Source organism: Orycteropus afer, unplaced genomic scaffold, assembly GCF_000298275.1.
Source record: "Orycteropus afer afer isolate SDZICR_OR568_19922 unplaced genomic scaffold, OryAfe1.0 scaffold00359, whole genome shotgun sequence".
Lineage (NCBI taxonomy): Eukaryota > Metazoa > Chordata > Mammalia > Tubulidentata > Orycteropodidae > Orycteropus > Orycteropus afer.
The window spans coordinates 3,554,190-3,576,884 of NW_006921946.1; positions in this window are offsets into that span (position 1 = coordinate 3,554,190).

Genomic DNA, 22,695 nt, shown 5'->3' on the forward strand with positions numbered 1-22,695 from the left:
TATGGGTTTTCTTATGGTGTCCCTGGTTTCCTTGTACCATGTTATTTTCTGTACTGAGTTCATTATGTTTATGAATCATGTTATCATTTCCTTTGTTGCTGTTATTTTAGTATATGCTGAATATTTGTGCTTGTCCTCTTTTTTATTGTGATATGAAGGTTTATCATTTTTCTTTTAGGTTACCCAATGATTTATAATTTTCTCTGAGTTGAGAACAGTCCATTCTATCTTGAAACTCTCTTAACTTCCTCACCATTTAGAAGTTCTGTAACTACACAGTCTTTTCTCTCTTTTTGTTTGTAGTTGTACTCACTTGCCAATTGATGTCTCTGGTTCCTTGTTTACAATCTTGTAAGCTCATTTTACTTTGGATACGTCCATAGCATGTCATCTTGTGTATTAATGGTCAGTTGTTTGTTATTTTTGGTTTTCTGTTCAAAGAACTCCCTTTAGTATCCTGTAAGGTTGGTCTGGTTTTAACAAATTCCCTTAGTTTCTGCTTATCTGGAAATCTCCTAATTTCACATCATATTTGAGGGCCAATTTTGCTGGGTATATAATTCTTGGTCGGAAATTTTTCTCTTTCAGGGTTTTATATGTACCATTTCATTGCCTTCTCACTTTCATGGTTTCTGCTGAGAAATCAGAGCTTATTTTTACTGGCTGTCCTTTGTAGGTAGCTTTTTGTTTTTCCCATGCTGCTTTCAGTATTCTGTCTTTGTCTTTGGTTTTGATGAGTTTGATGATGATGTGTCTTGGTGGTTTTCTTTTGGGGGTCTTTCCTGTTTGGGGTTTGTTGGAATTCCTGAATGGATATATTCTCATCTTTCATCATATTGGGGAAATTCTCCTCCAGCAAATCTTGGACAATTTTCTCAGTGGTCTTATTTTTCTCTTCTTGTTCTGGGATTCCAATGACATGTAAGTTACTCCTTTTGATGGTATCCCACATGAACCTTAGGCTTTCTTCATTTTACTTTGATTTTTTTTTCTTTTTTTTTTTCTGATTGATCCCTTTCCAAAGAAGTATTCAGGTATTTGTCTTCGATCTCATTAATTCTGTCTCTCCAGCATCAATTCTACTCCTTTGTCCTTCCAATGTGTTATCTATTTCTGACAATTTAGTATTAATCTTCTGTATTTCTATCTGTAGATTTAGAATCATTTCTAATTTTTCATTTATTTTGTCATTTTGTTCTTGTATTTTCTTCCAAAATTATTCTAGGGTTTTTTCTATGTTTTCTTTGGTTTGTCTCTCAATCCTTTGAAAATAACTAAATATAATTGTTTTGAATTCCTTATCAGAGAGTTCCAATGCTGCTTCTTCCTCAGGGATTTGTTCTGGGTCTTTATCCTGCTCCCTTGTTTCTACCACTCCTTTTTTGTCTGAACTGTGATTGTCTGTTGTCTCCAAAGCATCGTGGTGTTGTTTTATTTAGATCTCTGTTAACTGTTTGTGAAGAGCAGCCAAGGGTGAGTCAGGCTCTTCTTGGTGTTTTTTTTTTTTTTTTTTTTTTTATCATTCACTTGTTGGTGGAGAAGAAGAAGGTAGTAGCTCTCACTCAGTAAGTGAAGTTGTAGGAGGTGTGGTGTAGTTGTGTCTTATGGAGACTGTTGCTGTCTCCCACTCAGTTAGACAAAAATTACAATTGAATTATGATAAAAAAAAAAACAAAAACTAAGAGCACATTGACAAAAAACACACCATGTAATCACATAGGACCAGTAACCAAAAAAATAAAAAAGGGAAAAAGAAGAAGAAGAAAAAAAGAAGAAAGCCTGTAATATCTGGGGATAGGGCACTAAGAGAAAACAGGTAGAGAAGGAGAATAATGAAGGAAAAAAATGGGAAAAATTCAAAAAGAAAACAAGGAATGGGGTTTACCATGAGAAAAGAGGGGAAAAAAACAAATTAAATTAAAAAAAAAAATTTAACCAGGAACAGGGAAAAGAAAAAAAGCTGAAAACTAGGACATGGGAGGGGAAGAATAAGAATAATAGTAAAAAGGACAAAAGTATTGTTAATAATAGTTGTTTTAAAACAGACAAATACAAGCAAACTAATCACCAGAAAAAAGAAAGCAAAAAAGAAAAATAAATAAAATTAAAAAAGAGAAAAAAAATCAGAGGAGGACAGGGCAGGACACCTAGGGTCTGTCTGAGCCCACAAACTGGAATGGAGTTACTGCATGCCCAGAAGGTGGGTGAGAGTGGGGGACATCAGCAACTCCATTCACCAAGTGGTTGTGGGGTATAAGAGTAACAAGAGGAATGTCACACCTTTTCAGTCGTGGAGGTCCAGAGTGTCCTTGGCGTTATTTGCAAGTATAACCTCTTCTTAAGCCCCTGGAATCTGCAAGAGTGCTGTCTCTTTAAGTATCCAAACTGGTGAAGCTGCTATGTAAACATTCAAAATGGTGGCGTCCTCCATACAGGCAAAAGTCCACAGCTCAGCCTTCCTTTCTCTTCACTTTCTCCATTTATTCCCCAGCCACCAGATCAGTCCTCTGTGCAGTCCCTGGCTAGCAGGGCTGATCTTTAGGTTAATTCTTAGGTCCTACCACCACTCAAGGAGCTCTGGTAGCATAGTGCCTAAGGCACTTGACTGCTAACCAGGAGGCTGGCGGTTCAAACCCACCAGCCACTCCTTGGAAGGAAGGTTGGGCAATCCTACTTCCGTAGTGATAACTGCCTCGGAAATCCAAGGAGGTGTCGCTAGGAGTTGGGGCCGACTCGATGGCAAATAACACCACCACCACCACTCAGCACTCTCCAAGCTGTCTGTGCTGTCAGGATCGCTCAGGATCTCTGCCAGGCTGCAGCTCAGTCTGTCACCTTTTTTGTTATTTTCATGCAAATTCTTCTGCTAGTTGGGGTTTAGACCACTTCTATATCCTTCCCTTCAAGGCTCAGGGGTCCAGGATTATCTTCTGTGTCTGTGTTAATTGTTTTCCCTTTTCTTTGTTGAAGAGGGTCTGTGCAGTCTTTCTGCCTAGTTCGTCATCTTACTGGAACTCTCTCCTGATTTACTTTTCAAAGTTCTTTTTGTTATCATAGAGAAATCTACCTGATTTTAGTATGTTGATTTTGTATCCTGACACTTTTCTGAATCCTTCTATTTGACCAAGTAGCATGCTATGGAAACTTTCAGATTTTCTCTATATAGTATCATATCATCTGTGAATAAGGAAAATTTTACTTCTTCATTACCAATTTGAATGCCCTCTATTTCATTTTCTTGTATTATTGCTCTAGCTAGGACTTCCAGGAAAATGTGGAATAAGATTGGTGATAAAGGACATCCTTGTGTGTTTCCTGCTCTCAAGGGAATGCCTGCAGTCTCTTTCATTTGAAGATAATATTTCTTGTTGGTTTTTCGTAAAGGACTTTTAAATGTATTGGGGAATTTCTCCTCTAATCTTATTTTGCTAAGCATTTTTATCAGGTATGGGTGTTGGACTTAATCAAATGATTTTTCTTTATTGCTTGAGATGATTGTGTGTTTTGTTTTATTTATGTGGTAGGTTATATTAATGTTGAACAAGTCTTGTGTATCTGATATGAATTCCACTTGGTCATGATGTGCTATATTTTTATATGATGTTGAATTCTACTGGCTAAGCTTTTTTTGAGAATTTTTGAATCTACATTCATAAATATTTCTTCCTTTTCTATGCTCTGGGATAGTTTGAGTAATATCGGTGTGAACTCTTATCTCTATGGTTGATAGAATTCTCCGTGATATGTGCCACTGCTGGTTCTTTTCTTTTTTTTTTTTTTCAATCTCTTTTTTTTTTTTTTTAATGAGTGTGTTTAGTTTTTCTACCACATATTATGTTAGTTTAGGTAAGTAGTGTATTTCTAGAAATTTGTCTATTTCCTCTGGGTTTGTTGGAATATAATTTTTGATAGTATTCTGTTATGATTTTTTTTTTTTAGTTCAGTTGGCTCTGTTATAATGTCACCCATCTCATTTCTTATTTGAGTTATTTGCTTCTCCTGCTTTTTTTTTGTCAGTTTAGTCAGTGATTTGTTAATTTTATTGATCCTTTCAAAGAACCTATTTCATCTTGTTGATTATTTTTACTGTTTTTCTGCTCTGTTTCATTTGAGTCTTCTTTAATTTTTACAATTTCCTTATTTCTGATGACTTTAGACTTCTTTTGTTGCTTTCTTTCTACAAAAAAGAAAATTCAATTCAACATTAACCTTGAATTGCAAAGTTAATGTTTTGGTTTCAGCCCTTTCTTCTTTTGGAATGTAACTTTTATTGCTATAAATTGATCTCTGAGCACTGCTTTTATTCTATCCCAAAGGTTCTGTTATGTTTTGTTTTCATTCTCATTTGATTCTAGGAATATTTTATTTTTTCTTCAATTTCTTATATTACTCAATGGCTTGTTTTGTGACCTAAAAGGTGATCTATTCTGGAGAATAATCCACGTTCATTAGAAAAGGAATGAATACTTTGCTGCTGTTGAGTGGCGTGTTCTCCACATGCTATATGTGTATGAGTTTTAGTTGGTTCATTGTGGAATTAAGATCTTTTGTATCTTTTTTGAGTTTCTTTCTACTTGTTCTATCCTTCCACGAAAGTGGTGTGTTGAAGTCTCCTACTGTTATAGTGGAACTGTATATTTCTCTCTTCAATATTGTTAGAGTTTCGTGTATTTTGGAGTCATGTCATTGAATGTGTATATGTTCCTTGTAGTCATGTCCTCTTTGTGGAATGACCCTTTCATCATTATATAATGCCCTGCCATATCTTTTATGGTCAATTTTGTCTTAAAATCTATTTTATCAGAGATTAATATTGCCACACATGCTCTTCTTTCATTATTGTTTGTTTGATATATTGTTTCCATCCTTTGAGTTTTAGTTTATGTTTTTGTGTCTAAGGTGTGTCTCTTATATGCAACATATTAACAGATCTTTTTTTTTAATCCATTCTCACACTCTCTCTCTTTATATGTGCATTTAAGTCATTTACATTAATTGTGACTATTGATAGCTATAAGTTTATTGTTGTCATTTTGTTGTGTAGTTTGTGTGTGTGTGTGTGTGGTGTTGATAGTTTCTTTGTTTCACTAAATTTTCTGTGCTCATTTCTTTTTGTCAATTCTTGTTTCCTTTCTTTTGTTGTTGTTTCTTTATGTCAGTGGGTATTTATACCTTTTGTTCCTTTTATTTTGATGAAGATTTTTAACTTTCATCATGGTTACTCTGAAATTTAACTTCATTTTCCTAAGTTTAAAGTAGTCTTTCGTTTCTTGATATTGCCTTGACTTCATCTCAATATGAAAGTTCAATAACTACACCATTTTTTCCCCTTTTTTTCTTTACATTGCCATCAGTTACAGTTTGATTTCTTTAGTTCTCTGTCTTCAGTCTTTTAGCATTGTTTTAGTTTCCAGAATTCTTTATCTGGCTGATGCCATCCTATATCTTAATCATAAAATGTCTGATGTTTTGGGTCTCTGTATGAGGGATTACTGTTATATTTCTGTTTTTACTAATTCTTTTAATTTCTATGTACCTGAAAATGTACTAGTTTCACCACTGTATTTGAGAGACAATTTTGCTGGAAATATGACTTTTGATTGGTAGCTTCTTTTTTTTTTTTATTTCAAGGTTTTATGCATGTCATCCCATTTCCTTCTTCCCTGCATCGTTTCTGCTGAGTAACCAAAGTTTAATCTTATTGTCTTATTGTTTCTCCTTTGTATGTAACTTCATTTTTCTCAAGCTGCTTTCAGGATTTTTTTTTTTTTTTTTTTGTCATTGGTCTTGGTGAGATGGACTGTGCTATGTCTTGGTGACTTATTTTTGGGATTTATGAGGTTTATTAAGCTTCTTGAATGAACGTCTTCTTGTTTTTAATGGTATTAGGAAGTCTTCTGCTAAAAATATTAGACAATTTTCTCTTGATTTTTGTTTGTTTGTTTGTTTGTTTTGTTTTCCTTTTTCCCTGCCTCATGCTGGTCTGGAATTCCAATCATGTATAATTTTTCCTCTTGATAGTGTCCCATATAAAATTCTTAGATTTTCTTCGCCCCACCCCACCTCAATTTTTCCTAAAATGAATGTCAAGGGATTTGTCCTCTAATTTATTTATCTGGACTTCTGTTGATTCAATTCTGCTCCTATATCCTTTTCTTATGTTGTTTATTTCTGAAATATTTCTTTCATGCACTGTCCACAAAATTGCCATGTGAGGACAGGTTTGCCACCACTCCTCATGTCCCCAGCACAGATGACTGGAGGAAGTGGAGGTGCTGCTCATCTGTGGATTTCCCATTGCTGTTTTTTTTTATGGTTTCTAATCATCTATTTATTTTGCCATTTTGTTCTTTTATTGTTTCCCTCAATTCTATTACTTTGTCTGCATTTTTCTTAGTTTTCTTTGTGTGTTTTCCTTAATCTTTTTCTTGATCTCTTCAAAAGCCCTGTCTAAATATTTGTTTTCGAATTCCTTATCAGGCAGTTCCATTACTATTTCTTCCTCTGGTAGGTTTTCTGGTTCTTTATTTTAGTCACTTGCTGGAGCCATCTTGTCTTTCTTCTTTATGTCATTTAATATTGTCCTTTTTTTCCTGAGTCATTAAGATGTTATGGTATTATTTATTCATTATATGTTTGCTGTGTACTGATTTTGTGTGTGTGTGTGTGTGTGTGTGATGTATTTGAGTAGACAGGGTGTACGTGCTACTCTGGTTTCTAATCTGGCTGCAGTGGAGCTTTCACTACCTGTCTCTGACTGGATGGGCCAGAGGCTAGGTACATGATCATGGGTCTCTGTTTGCTGGTCTTAAGGGGAGGTTGAGAGTTTAGCTGGCTTTACTGGTGAGGTGATGTGTCTGTCTAGCTGTTCACCTGGGGGTAGATGCAGGTATTCTCACTTGTTGCTGGGTTGTATGTTGTGTATTCACATTGACGCTTGCTAAGTGGTTAAGATAACAGTGCTAGGTTGTCTGTCACAAAGAGTCCTGGGCAGACAGGGCTCCATGCGTGTAGTCATAATGGACACAAGCCTCCAGTTGCAGGGGTTTCTGGTGAAGAGGATGAGGCAGGGAAGATGTCACCACTCCACAGGTGTCTGCTAAGAGGGCATGCACTGCCCACCAAAATGCCATGTGAGGAAAGGTTTGCCACCAGTCCTATGGTCTCTGACACAGATGACTGGAGGAAGTAGGAGGTGCTGCTCATCTGTGAGTGCCTGGCACAAGTAGCTGGGTGTAGGAGTGGGTTCCACAGGTCACGGGACCCCAGTGCTGGAAGCTGGGCATACAGGTGGGAGCTGCCAGTCCTCAGACCCCCAACACAGTTGAATGGGTGAAAGAGGTGTATCATCAGTCCACAAGCCCACAGTGCTGACAGCTGGCAGAAAAGCAAATGCCTCCAACCTATGGGCCCTGGTTGGGGTGGCTGTGCTTAGGAACTGGTGCTACAAGTCTACAGACCCCCAACATGGGTGTGTGGGCTGAAGAGAAGCTGTTGCTGGACAATTCAGATGTGTGTGCAGAAAAGAGGATACTGCCAATTCATGGGCTCCTAGCATGGGTGGCTGGGCAGAGAAGCAGGTACTGCTGGATTGCAAGCCCTCAACTCAGTTGGATGGACAGAACATGGGGTAATATCATTCCAGTGGCCCCAAGTGCAGGTGGCTACGTTTAGAGGCTGGTGCCACCAGTCTGTGGGTCTCAGCCTTAAGTGGCTGAGCCAATGGGCAGCTCTGGGATTGTGGGTTGGGTGGGTACTGCTAGATTGTAATTGCACGTAGGCAAGGTGGGGGGGAATGGGAGGTAGGGGGAACCATAGGTCCCTGGGCCTGGCTCAAGGTGGGGGTGAAGAAAGTGCACTTATTTTTTGCAGGGTTAGCAGTAGTTCTGTATGGTTCTGGATGTGATGACAGAGTCACCCTGGCTTGTCTGTACCAGGAAATGGGAGCTTCAGCTGGGAATGTTATTTACGTCATGTCAATATGGCCACCGGTGCAGACTTCTCTGGAAGGGCTCTGGTTCTCCACATCCAGTGTTTTTGTACAGTCTCTCCTTCCATTTGGCATTCATCTGTATTCAATTTACTTGTTTTCTCCAGTTTTTGTTGTAAGAGGAACATTATGAGGTGTCTGACTATGTCACCATATGGTACCACCTCCTGAGTGGTAGCTTTTTGTATTTCTGTGCTTTAACTTAAAAGTACATATTCTCAGATCAATTGATTATTAATAATTCAAAGGCTTTTTAAAATAAAATTTTTCATAAACTTTTCTTACCTCATTTTATGATATTACTTAAAATGGCTGTTTTGTCTAAAGCCATTTCTAAGTTACTATATTTTGTTATTAACAAATACGTCATTCTAATATATCATTAAAGTATCTTGGGAAAATATAAAGTTTAGGTGCCATTGGTATATATATCACACAATTATGATGATTTCTCTTAACTTATTTCATTCTCTATCCAACTCTTACATTAACTAAATGGAGAACTGGTTTTTATGTGTTTCGTAGTGTCATAGTTTTGATATATTCTTTATTCTATCATAATTAATAATGGATAAAATTTAAAGGAAAAAGAAAACTCTATTTTCTAAATATAGAAACAAGTTTAGAAAGTAGAAGAAATAATTGGACTTTCACTTGTCACCAAAATATCCCCGATGATTCCAAATGTCTGACTTCTACTTGATTTCTTCAATTGCCTTTTCCCTTAAGGATCTTTTACAAAGTCAGTTGCAAATAATGCTATTTCAGAGTCATTCAGTTCATATTTCTAAGTAAGAAACAGTTTCAATAAATCAAATCTTACATGTTGAAAATGAAAGAGAAAAAAATATTTTCATATATTTTGTTAAGTCATTTCGTACTGTGATTCATTAAAATTTTGAAGTGAATTTCTTAGAAAAGAATATCCACTTATGAACTTAAAATTATGAAATGAAACCTTATGTTTGGCCACATGTTAGGAAATACAGAAATACACTGATAGATGACAAACACTCACTAACTTCAAACACTTTACAAAATGCTTTCAGAAAAGAAAAGCAAGACCTTGGAATACCACTTAATAATAGACTATATATAAAGATATTTATTAAGGTGATTAGTATACATATTATTGACCCTCATCTGTATATACCAATTCCTTTAAACAATAACTGACAAATCTAATAATATCTGTTAAGTAATTCTTAAAGTTTTTCTTTTTATTCATTTTTACAGGTCCTTTATTTCTTGCTATTAGAGATACTTTCTAATTGTTTACATATTATTTGAATCCAGATTTCAGTCATACATACCCTTTATCTACAGTGTTATTTATTCATTTACATTGTCATTCATAATTTATTGGATACCACTATGGTATTGATAGGAGCTCTGGTAGCACAGTGCCTAGGGCACTTGACTGCTAACCAGAAGGCTGGCGGTTCAAGCCACTCCTCGGAAGGAAGATGGGGCAATCTACTTCTGTAGTGACACTGCCTCAGAAACCCAAGGATGGGTCGCTATGAGTCAGGTCTGACTCGATGGCAGGCAACAACAACAACAACGGTATTGATATTGTAACTTGACCTAGGAGAGAAATGATGACTAACATAGCATTCCATCTTCTTGGGTGTCCAAGTCTAGTGGTTGAGAAAGAAAAATAGAGTTATGACAACATGATGCTTAAATGCTGAATACAAAGTATAAACTCAGAGAAAATATAAACAACTCTTTTCTGACACTTCCAGAGAGTGTTCATTTAGACTGAATTCTACAAGGGAAGGAAGGTTTTACTTGTAAAGAAGAGTTTGACTGTTAACAAAGTGGCATGCTCAGAATTTGGACAAGGTAATAGGGCTGGAGGTTGGGACTGCAGATTAGATAAATGGTGGGCATATTCCAGGTAGAGAGAACTGGATGTCAGAATGATCACCTGCTATGTCCTGGAAGCAGAAAGGAATTTGACCATGAATGGGAATAGAACACATATTGGAAAGCTTGAGAGATACAGCTAGAGAGGAATAGTGTATCCAGACCTTTATTGTATTGTGGATGTTCTTTGGCCCTACATAAATTTGGAAATTTTAGCTTCATTCAAATATGAAGGAACACAGAGATAGTCTACAAAATGATATGGCACACCAAAAAGTCTTTTGTTGTTTAGAATCCTATAGAATTAATGAACACCTAAACAAATACTTGACAATCCAAGGAGGGATCACTATGAGTCGGGGCCGACTTGACAGCACATAACAACAATAAGAACAAACAAAGAGAAGGGCTAAAAATAATGATTTTTCTCAAAAGAGCTCATTTTATTTCTGGTTTATCTTAGGAGTTAAATTAATGCACAAATTGCAACTGCTATTCTGTTGCTATATTTTTTGTTCTTGAAAACAGTTTCAAGAAACAGTTCGAGGAACTTTTTCATTCAAACTACATTTTTTTTTTTTCAGATTTTAGGTAAAATGAAGACTTAACTGCAACAGAAAACAAATATAAAATCATTTTGGAAAGATTGTATAAATCAAAATGTATATCATTGCATTTCTTTTTTTCCCAAAATATTCTTATTCTTGAAGGAAATGTGTTCTAGATTTCCAAATATCTAATTCTAATATATTTGGTAGAACATGTTCAAAGCTTTCTGGTTAGCAGTCAAATGTGTTAGGCATTATGCCACCAGAACTCCTGTTATAAAATAGGGTGATAAAATGTAATTGACCATAGTTTTAAAAAATGTCTCCTAAAAGGTCTATATAGAGTAATATTAATCTATTCAAGATATATTTATTGAACAATGTGTATGTACCAATATTTCCAGGCACTGAGGATATACGTAGTACTAAGACAAAGGTAATAACTTCCAGCAAATTTCTACAGTCCTGCTGAGGCAGATAATTACGGAAATAGAATGAAGTAAGTCTATAAAGAACCCCTTCAATCATATTATTTTATTAATTATTTAGTACTTTATTAGTACTTTAGCTCTACCTTGTAGACTTTCTCCTGCCATGTCCTCTGCATTTATATTCTTATTCATCTTTTGTTCTTCTTAGTAACAGAGCTATAGGGAGTGTTGGAGTGCATTTAAAAACTGGATGAGTGTCATCTATGCATAAGGAAAATGGAATAAAAATATACTGGAAAAAGGGTGGTTACAGCAAATAATTCCTTAAAGCTAACATGCTATAGAATACATGTTATAAACATTGAGGAAAATGATCCTCTGTTAGTGCACCAACACTTTTTTTTTTTTTTTTTTTCTGTCACATTTTCTTGGTGACCATTCTCTCTTCTGTCTTGATGTGCCATCTGTGATTTGGGGGCTCTACCAATACAGGAAAGTCACTAGGTGGTGCAAACACATAAAAAAACTATCAAATTTCTGCTAATTGAAAGATTAGAAGTTCAAGTCCACCTAGATGCTCCTTGGAAGAAAGGCTTGGTGATCTATTTCCAAAAAAACAACCATTGAAAACCGTAGGGAGCACAGTTCTATTGTGGACATAAGGAGTCTCCATGAGTTGGCATTGACTCCTTGACAACTGGTGTGGTGAATAAACACTATATGACAGATGTGCCTGTTTTATTCCTGAGCCACGCGACCTGACTCCTTTCCACCCCTACACCCACACTCCATCACCAAGCTCTTCTTCTAGCTTCCAGAAATAGACAATCATCGTGAGGCTATCTAACTGTTTGGGTTATTTTCTAAAGTTTATGGACCTACACCAAAAAATTGGCCAGAATACAACTCTGGGTAAATTGCCATTAAACATCCCTCCTCTTGTTCTCTCCTCAAGTTCCTCCAGCCAGAGTTTGGGTTCTCTCCAACTTAATACCTCCCCATTGAAGGGTTCAGTTACCTCTTCCTCTTCCATTAAATTAGCTTTTGTCCTCAAATAATATTATTAAGATTTGGATACAGAAAAAAGGGTACATGAATATAGTAAAAAAAATTAAACTGTTCAAAAGATAACATTACACTGAACACTTGGTAATATCCAATGATAAAGTAACTAATTATCTATCCTACAACTCAGGGGAAGCACATTCATAAGCTATTAGGGCAAAATGGAACTAGAATGAAAGTGACTTGATTCATTGACCAGTGCTCTTCTTGTTAGATCATGTTCCTCTAACTGAAAGAATTTAGAAGAAGGAGAGTGTCACCTTCTCTAGGGTGTAAGTCACTGAAAGTTGTATATCACTTCCCAATTGTACAAACAGAAACAACCATTATATAAATAAACAATGTATTAAACATATATAAATAAGAGCTTAAACTAAAACATAAAGACCTATTTCCATTGAGTTGACGCCAACTCTTAACTACCCTATAGTATATATTTTTCCTCTTCTAGTTCTAAGTCAGACACACAAGGAGGAGTTCTTCCCATATCAGCTCATGTAACTCCTTCATTACTTTAATAGCTTATTAGTGTTCCATTGTATGGTTTTAACACAGAGGTTTTTTTTTTTTTTTTTAATTATTCCCTTTTTCAATGGACAATTAGAACACCTTAGTAACTTATCACTACTATGCGAAACTTGAGTACCAAATTTACAACTGGTTTGCTTTAGTAAGAACTCAAAAATCACCTCCATAATCCTTATATTTCAAAGAACTTATCTATCAATAGTGTTAAAACCAATATACAATTATATAAAGCTTTCAAATAATTCATCTGTGTTCATTGCACAAACAACTTATCAGTAAATTGAAAATTAAATAGCTTCATTTTCTAGAAAAGACAACTGAGGCACTGAAGATCAGAGCTATCAGGGCAAAATGGAACTGGAATGAAAGTCCTTTTCTTGTTAGGTCACGTTCATGCAACTGAAAGAATTTACAAGGACTGTGTTCATGAGTCGTAGGTCACTCAAAGTCCTTGCAACACAGGACAGCTCTCTTTGTACTGGAAATGAACATGCTGAGTCCTCACAGGGACAGATGGATTTGATGACAGCAATACTTCATAATGGTTTTTATTAATAGCCTTTATTTTTAGCCTAGCATATGCTATTCTTGTATAAATGTTTAATCGTTTTGGAAACTTACTAAGTATTTTATCTCTTATAATATCCTGTTGGAAAAAAATTCCAGTTTAATTATATATTACTCTATAAAAGTTCACAATGGTATATTGGCCTCTGAATGTCCCAGATGAAAGAAGAGTGTGAGCATTTATGTCAGTCTTAGTATTCCTAATCTTATTACATTAGAAGAGGAGGAAATAGAAAGAAAATTAAATCTGTAAATTTATCAATGGAATGTACATAAAATTATATTAAATGTAACCAACCAACAAACAAAGAACTTTTAACACTGGGTACTCCATCTCCTTCAGAAAGCTCAGTAAATTGGTAAAGTTACTTAACCTTCAGAATATAATTCATAATCGTGACATTGATGACAACATGACATTATAACCCTTCAAAACTGTTTTACAAATATTATAGTAACCCAAGAAGTAAAACTTCCCAAACTAAAAAACCAAACCCACTGCTGTAGAGTCATATGCGACTCATAGCGACCTCTCCTTGAGTTTCTGAGGCAGTACCACTACAGAAGTAGATTGCCCAACCTTTCTTCCAAGGATTGACTGGTGAGTTTGAACCTCCAGCCTCCTGGTTAGCAGTCAAATGCTTTAGGCACTACATTCCCAAAATTTCCCAGGTCATTAAAAATAGAAGAATTAAGAAATCAAAATTGTAATGAGGTTTCAACATCTTTAATTCAATTAATGATTAGAGACTTTGTATCTTGTATCAGTTTTTATTTATCTTATTTAGCAAGACTTTTTAGTTGTTTTCCCAAGCAAGTTAATATGTAGAATGACCTACATGTTATTTTTAAATACACTAAAAGAGAATATTATTCAGTGAGCTAGTTTCTAATTCTAGTCCTTGTACTAATTAGCTCTGTAATCTTTTATAAGTCTCATTTGCTCCTTTATATGATTTGGGGGTTGAAACAGATGATTCCAGTGCTTTCAATTTTTAAAATTGTACAAATACATGAATATAAATATAGTTGTGTCTATTAATATCCAGAAGTAAATCTTTACATTTTAAAAATGATAAAATGTTCTTTGTAAACTTCAAAATCCATGCAAGAGAAAGATTTTATTGTATGAATTAAAGGTCATTTCAGACATGCATTTTAGTACATTTTTATTGAAGAATAGGATATATGCATAACATGTACAAACCTTAAATGTACAGCCTGATGAATTTTTACAGAGTTGCAAAGAATATCCCCCACGTAACAATCCCCCAGAACATTAACAGTACCGATTCTCCTTTATGTCTCCTTACACTTTATTACCCAAATTTCTTCCTATCATAGGAGTCCTTGTGTGGCATAATCGGTTAAGTGCTAAGCTACTAATTGAGAGGCTGATGGTTCTAATTCACCTAAAGGTGGCTTCAAAAGGGCACAGCCATTGAAAACTCTATGGATCACAATTCTCCCCTGAAACATGGGATAACCATGAGTTGGAAACATCTTGATGCCAACTGTTTTGTTTTGTCTTTTAATTCTTATAGTAATAGATTGAAAAACAAATTTCCTGTGAATAAATTTTAATATGTAGAAATAGGATGAAAAATATAAAATTCCCTTCTATAAAAATACTATTAGGATAGATTAATAATCACAATTTGAAGGTGAAAATCCATGGATTTAGAGCCATGGTTTAGGTGTGCCCAGTTTGTATTAAGTTAACATCATGACATCAATTTAATTGCAGCTATTAACATATTTTATATTAGCAAATTAGCATAAGTAAACATAAAAGGGAAAGAGAAGGAATAATATTTGAAATATGAAAATCAAAAAATAAAAACAAGACTGCTGTAGTCATAAGGACTTTGCCATAATAATAATGTAGGTAATCTCCCTGATTTAGATAACAAGGAAAAAACAACCGTGCATTGAAAGTTAAAAGTAGGGAAATAGTCTTGTAAAACTAGACACTTCTAGGCTAAGGTCATAAGGCCCTTAACCAAAAAACAAACCCACTGCCATCAGGTCAGTTCCAACTCATAGCAAACTCCACTAGGTCTCCAAGGCTGTAAATCTTTAAGTAGATTGCCCCATCTTCTTTCCATGGAGGGGTTGGTGGGTTTAAACCACTAACTTTTTGATCAGCAGTCAAATACCTTAGGCCCTGTGCCACCAGAACTCCTTATATCTACCTTAGTAGTTTTAATATAACCAATTTTGTGTGTATTTGTTTAGAGGACGGGAGGGAGTTTCTAATAATGTACAAGAAAAAAAAGAAATTATAAAGGTACATTTCATAAGTCATTCATATAATTACAGAGAGCTCTGGTAGTGCAGTGTTCAAGGCATTTAATTGCTAACCAAAAGGTTTGTGATTTGAACCCACCAGCTACTCTGCAGAAGAAAGATGAGGCAGTATGCTTCTGTGAAAATTCATATCCTTGGAAACTTTTTTTTTTTTTTTTTGGTTGCTACAAGTAAGAATTGACTTGATGGCAGTGTTTTTTTTATTATTATTATTATTATTATTGGTTCATATAATTACAATGCTGTGAGTTAACAATGTAAACCAAATAATATTCTGATCTTAGTTTCCTGTGTATATTGTCTATAATGAAAAATGTGCAGAACTAATCAAGTAATTCACTTGATTGTATGTATCATTATAAATTAATACATTTTCTTTCTGGATTTATGTATGTCTTCAATGATGTGTTTAACCCTAATCATCATCAACTTCAGAAATTTTTTTTAAAAATGACTTTTTAAACATTCAAAGACGGTTGATAAATCGTGGGCCATGTTGCTATGTCAGACTGAGTGCACATTTTTGGACAATTCTGGCTTCTATCTAGCTAACCAAAGTCCCCTCTGAAGTGTCTCAAATTAATATTAAAACCTCTGACTGTAAAAACTGGGAAGTGAAAGAAAAAGAAAAGATACAATTTAAAAGCAGAAAACTATTAGAAAAGAGTATTAAAAATGAAGGTTATGGCATATGGATAAGGCCCTTGACTGTTAACCGGAAGGTCAGCGGTTCAAGCCCACCAGCAACTCGCGGAAGGAAGACTGGGCGATCTACTTCTGTAAAGATTTACAGCCTCAGAAACCCAGTGGGGATTGCTATGAGTCAGAAATGACTTGATGGCAGTGAGTTTATATCAATAATAATTTTAGTTTGAATGATTTTTCTTAAGTTACAATAAGTACAAGGTCAGGTAAGCAAAAGTATAAAAGTATAAGAAAAAATCAAATAAAAGGAAATTAATGTCTCTGGGGCACAATACATAAGAGAAGAGAGTCCTATAAGGTCAAAATGTGGGAACAATATGACAGAGAGTAAAAATAATTTAATTAGATGTTGGTAACAAAAGGAAATCTAGTTAAGGAAAGGGGAAAAGGAGCTTGCTGTATAATGTTGGAGTTATCAAAAATTTCTTTGTAACTCTTAATCACTAATGATATTAAGGGAGCTCTGGTAGCATAGTGCCTAAGGCATTTGACTACTAACCAGAAGGCTGGCTGTTCAAACCCACCAGCCACTCCTCGGAAGGAAGATGGGGCAATCTACTTCCATAGTGATGCTGACTCAGAAACCCAAGGAGGGGTTGTTATGATATAAAGACATTAGTTGATAATTTAAGATAATGACTAGTAGTGAAAATGATCAGAGTCTTTAAAAGACCCAATGCCTGAAAAAAATGCAATACAAAGAAAAGTGATCTATTTTTATATTAAATGGGTAAATTTATTATAATGCAAAGATTTTTTTCTTCTCTATGCTTCAGTTCTATCTAATTTCTTTGAGCTTTGACTTATTCCTCGATCCCTACTATCCTTAAACAGTTTTCAAGTTTTAAACTTTGAGAGCCTGGTTATTTAATCCGTGCTTTAATTTTACATAGTAAATCATAAATTCTCCATTTTCATTTTTTATTGTGTTATACTTTTTGAGCTAGGTTGTTGAAAGTTTCAGATTATTATAAAAATAATCAGCAATTTCAATTTAGCAAATGTGTGTCAAATGCCTGCTAATACCTGCCAAATATTATGCTATTCACAGAGGGGTATTGAGGGAGGAGCTATGCCCAAAATAAGAACTGAATACTGCACTTAGGAGCTTATTCAAAATCTAGTAACACTTGTACAGAAACACACACACACACACACATATACCTATACACATACTTTACACTTTTGAAATTATACTTTCTGCTATTTTAATTATTAACTTAATAGACCTATGCTGTAAATTGGGTATCATTATCTATGGTCAAAACAAATTGTGGAAGAGAAGTAACATTGATATTGTTTTTCTTCTTTGTGTTATTGGTGTTCAGGAGATTTATTTCTGTATAGACCAAAATGAACTACCTGAATCTGTCTATAATTCAGAATAATAATGACAACTAGAAATTTTCAATATATATATTAGGGATAATCTGTATTAAAAAAGCATATACACATACGTATGAATTCAAATGAGCTACTAAAGCTAGTGGGATACAAACACATTCATCCACTCAAAAGCATATATTAAAAAGGGAAGCAACAAATGACATTCAGCTAATAAACAGCAGAATGACGCACAGGGAGAAAGGTGAGGAGAAAGAAGAGCAAGGAGTCTTTGATACTTTTAAGAGGAGAGAAATAATACTCTCTTGTAATCATGTGTATTCCCATACACTGGAGGAATTCAATTCTGAAATAAGCTGTTCAAGATTTAGCAGTAAAGGTAATTGCAGTGCTATGTCCATAGCTCTATATATTTACCATAGTATCTTGTAACTCTTGGTTATGCACCTTAGATGTAGAAATAATTCATGTACAGAAACTTATTATTGACATACAGTTTAGAAGGGAAATGGGGAGCACATAAGAATTCTAAATTAAATGAGAACACAATCAATGCATCCTGTGGAGATTAAGTGTGCAGTAAAGGTCTCTCTACCTTTTTTCACACTTGCTTTTTTACCACACCAAAGGTATGAGAGATATTATTTTTCTCCTTAGCTATGATTTCAATGTGATTTTTGGTCTTTCTGCAATTCTGCCTTTATATGTCAGTCTCAAATTGAACTATTACAAGACATTTTATTGGCTGTTTAACATGGGGCTCTATATTCTGTTTTCAGCAGATATTTTAGGACGATCAATGCTTCAGTGCTAGAAGACTCTCTGGTCATTGTCTTCTTCTCTACTCCACTCTACCCCACCACCTCCCACCATGTGTGCTTGCTTTTTGTGATCCTAGCAGAGCCTGTCAATTGAATACTTTACCCAATATTCCTGGTATTGTTTACAAAAGAATTTTAAGCATACATGTAATATATTATAAAAAAGCAAAACTATTTAACAGAGAGTAAAATTTTTGAAGAATCAAATGAGAAAAAATTCTTAAATACTACAAAGCTAAAGTGATTGATAATGGCAAATACTTACTTGTAAATATGCAAATGAGTAATTTACATGAGGAATATTCATTTGCTAAAATATGTATCCTTCATTAAAAACAAAGTACAAAGATTTTTATTTTAATGTTTTTGCAGATGATAGATGTATTCCAAAATAAATGTCTGTATTTTTTTGCACTTTCCAATTTTTTAATAACACTTAGGTCTTAAAAACTACTAAATTGTGACATTGTTTCTAGAAGTATTTGATTCAGTTATTTCAGGATCTCTCATTACTTCTTATGTATTATTGGAATTGTAATATAGCTAGCTCAAAGTCTATGCACTTGATTGACAGGCTAGAGTAATAAAGCGTTGGGAGCTTGGTTTCTGGAGTCTGACTGACCTGAGTGTGAAGCCTGGCTTTGCTAATAGCTATGTGAGCTTAGAATTTTCTACTTCTCACTTTGTTGATCTATAAAGTCAGCATAACAGCAGCACCTATGCAATGGAATTATTATGGAGTTTACATGATATATTGCAAGTAAATATTTACCAGGTAAGAATGCAATGCATATTATCTTTAGTATAGACAATCCCCAGGGTATGAACAAAATCCATTCCTAAGTGTGCCTTTAGATCTAATTTGTAGGTAAATAGGAACAGATGCCTGTGGATCTTATGTAGATTTACTTTAGGGCAAGAAAAGCTCAAAGCAGCATGTGCAGCAAGTGAAGGTGACTGTGATGAAGAATTTGTTGTTAGTAGGAGTTGGTTCAATCATTTCCAGATGAGGACAAACTTAGTTGTCCCCAAGTCAGATGTTTGTAAATTGGGGTTGCCTGTACTTCAGTCTGTTCTCTTGGTGGGTTGATGCAGGAGTGGGGGTAAGAAGGTTGTATATTAGTCTCCTTTGAAACAAACTATCATAAACTAGGTGGTTTACAAGAACAGAAATTTATTGTCTCACGGTTCTGGAGCTAGATGTACAAATCAGAGTATTAATCACATTGATTCCTCTGAGAGCTCTGAAAGAGGAGCTGTTGCACGTCTCCTCACTTTTGGTAGAGTTCAGGCATTTCTTGGCTTGCAGCTGCAGGGCCACCTGGCATCCTTTCTCAGTCTCCCTATCTCTGTATATCTTCTCATTCAAAAGTAGACAAGTCATACAGAATTGAGACGTAGATCAGATAGCTCTGAGCTTTATGCTTTATGCTTTTTGCTAACCAAAAGGTAGTCAGTTTGAACCCACAAGCTGCCCCACAGGAGGGAGATGAGGCAATCTACTTCTGTAGAGATTTACAGCCATGGAAACTGGATGGGGATCACTATGAGTCAGAATTGACTCAATGGCAGTGGGTTTTAGTTTTGATTTATTCCATTATGAACTCATGTTAACTTAAAATATCTTAAAAGATTCTATTTCCAAATAAAATCACTTTTGTAGGTATAGGTGTTAGGACTTCAACACATCTTTTTTGGGAAAATGCAAGTTAATCTGTAATAACTTGTTATGATATGACTTTTATGGTGATCATTTTTAAGATGTTTGTTTTCAAAACTTCTTTAGAGGATCTTTTTATTATTATTATTATTATTTTATTATTTTAAGAGCTTGTTTTACATTCGATGTTATGTGTACACTTAGTTTCATTCTCCATTTGCCACGTCCAACCTTAACCCAGTCTCTGCCTCCCTACCCTGTAACCCTCCCCCTGTGCCCCTCATATTTATGCACTCCTGTTTGTCTGGTGCCCCGTGGTCTGTTGCTCTAAGAGATGTATTACCATAGAGCATGTGAGTGTGTCATCCTGGGTTGAGTGGTCTGCATGTACATCTTGTTAACTATTAGGCTTAAAGCCAGCCCTTGGGGGTGTGTTTTATTCGAGCGTAGAATGTATTCCAGGATCATAGTTTTGGGGGTCTTATCGATTTCATCTGACTAGTAATTCTGGTCATTATTGAGTTTTTGGATTTTGTTCCATGTTTTTCCTCCCACTCTATCCAAGACCTCCAGATTTGATCCTTTCTTGAGTGGTTGTCATTGATAGCCAGGCACCATCTAGTTCTTCTTGTCTTGAGGGCCATCGTGTCCTATGGCTGATTGCCTCCAAATGCCTTTTTTTTTTTTTTCATTCTTCTTCATTTCCAATGCTAGGAGACCATTAGCTGCATCTTAGATGGCCGCTTGAAAGCTTATAAGATCGCAGACGCTACTCACCAATATGGGATGCGGAACAAGGCTTTTATGTATTTTGTAGTGCCAACTGAGTCTGGTGACCCCCAGTACTATGGTCCTGAGATAATAGATCTATTGGATCTCTCTCCCACAGTGGCTGATTGTCTGTAAGGGATTACTCATGTGTCCATCTTCTATTGTTTCTATAAGGATTGCAGGTATTTTGTATCACTGGTGTCTGTGCAAGATTAGCCTCAGCTGAATCTATCCTTGGTCTAGAGTATATATACTCCTGTTCACTGACCCCCATTTGATCATCTCAGATGTTTATGTGTTTATCTGTAGCCTGATATTTAGTGTTAATGGTAACACATTGTGCACACATTGGTTGGTATTAACATCTGTCGTCTCTTATGTGAACAATTTGGTGTCCTCCTATCTCCTAATGTTATCATTGTGGTCACAGTTCCTTCCCATATATCCCTCCCCTTACCCACGTCAGTGTGTGGGCCCGACCTATCCCCAAATTAATCCCTCCCCATCCCGGTAACATACAAAGTGAGTTCCTTTTCCCAAGCAAACCCTTCTTTGTCTTTTTACAGTAATAGGCCCATACAGTACTTGTCTTTCTGTGATTGACTTATTTCACTCAGCATAATGTCCTCCAGGTTCATCCATGTTGTGAGATGATTCACGTATCCCTCATTGTTCTTTAATATAACATGGTATTCCATTATGTGTATATACCATAATTTGGTTATCCACTCATCTGTTGATGGACATTTAGGTTGTTACCATCTCTTTGCTATAGTGAATTGTGCTGGTATGAACAAAGGTGTTCAAATGTCTGTTTTTGCACTATCTCTCACTTCTTTGGGATATATTCCTAGTAATGGAATTTCTGGGTCAAATGGTATTTCTGTTTTCAGTTTTTTAGGGAAACACCATACTGTTTGCCACAATGGTTGTACCATTTTACAATTCCACCAGCAGTGCATGGGAGTTCCAAACTTTCCACAACCTTGCCAACATCTGTTGTTTTCTGACCTGTTGAACTTTACTATTATTGCTGGGGTGAGATGATACCTCATTGCTGTTTTGATTTGCATGTCTCTAATGATTAATGATCATGAGCAATTTCTCATGTGTTTGTTGGCTGCCTGTATATCTTCTTTGGTGAAATGTCTGTTCAAGTCTTTTGCCCATTTGTGAATTGGGTTATTTATCTTTTTGGTGTTAAGGTGTTGAAATTTTCTATAGAGTTTGGAGATAAGTCCTTTATCAGATAAGTCATAGGCAAATATATTCTCCCAATCTGTAGGTTCTCTTTTTACCCTTTTGATGAAGTCTTTCAATGCACATAAGAATTTAATTTTTAAAAGGTCCCAGTCATCTAGCTCTCTTCTATCTCCTACACATTCTGGGTTATGCTTGATAGTCTATTTATGCCATAAATTAGGGCTCCCATATTTGCCCCTATTTTATCTTTGATGAATTTTATAGTTTTGGGTCTTTGATCCAGCGTGAGTTTGTTTTTGTGTATGGGGTGAGGTATGGGTCTTGTTTCATTTTCCGGCAGGTGGATATCCAGTTTTGCCAGCACCATTTGTTAAAGAGGCTGTCTCTTCCCCATTTAAATGGGTTTTGGGCCTTTGTCAATGATCAGTTGTCCATAGATGGATGGGTCTATTTCTGGACTTTCAATTTTGTTCCATTGGTCTACCTGTCTATCATTATACCAATAGCATTCTGTTTTGACTACTGTGGCTGTATAGTAGTTGTTAAGATCTGGGAGTGTGAGACCTTCCACTTTGTTTTTCTTCTTGAGAAGCTCTGTGCTTATTGGAGGTAGAGGATCTTATTTTGATACTTCTCCTATATCCCCAGAATACTGCCATTAAAAAAATAAATAAACAAATAAATAAAACTCCACTTTCAATTTTGAGTTATACTGGAATACTTTATCTATTCTTCTTTTTATTTTTTTACATTGTTGTTGTTGTTAAGTGCCATCGAGTCATTTCTGACTCATAGCGACCCCATGCACAGCAGAACAAAACACTGCCCGATCCCGCGCCAGCCCCACAATCCCTGCTATACTTGAGACCATCATCCCAGC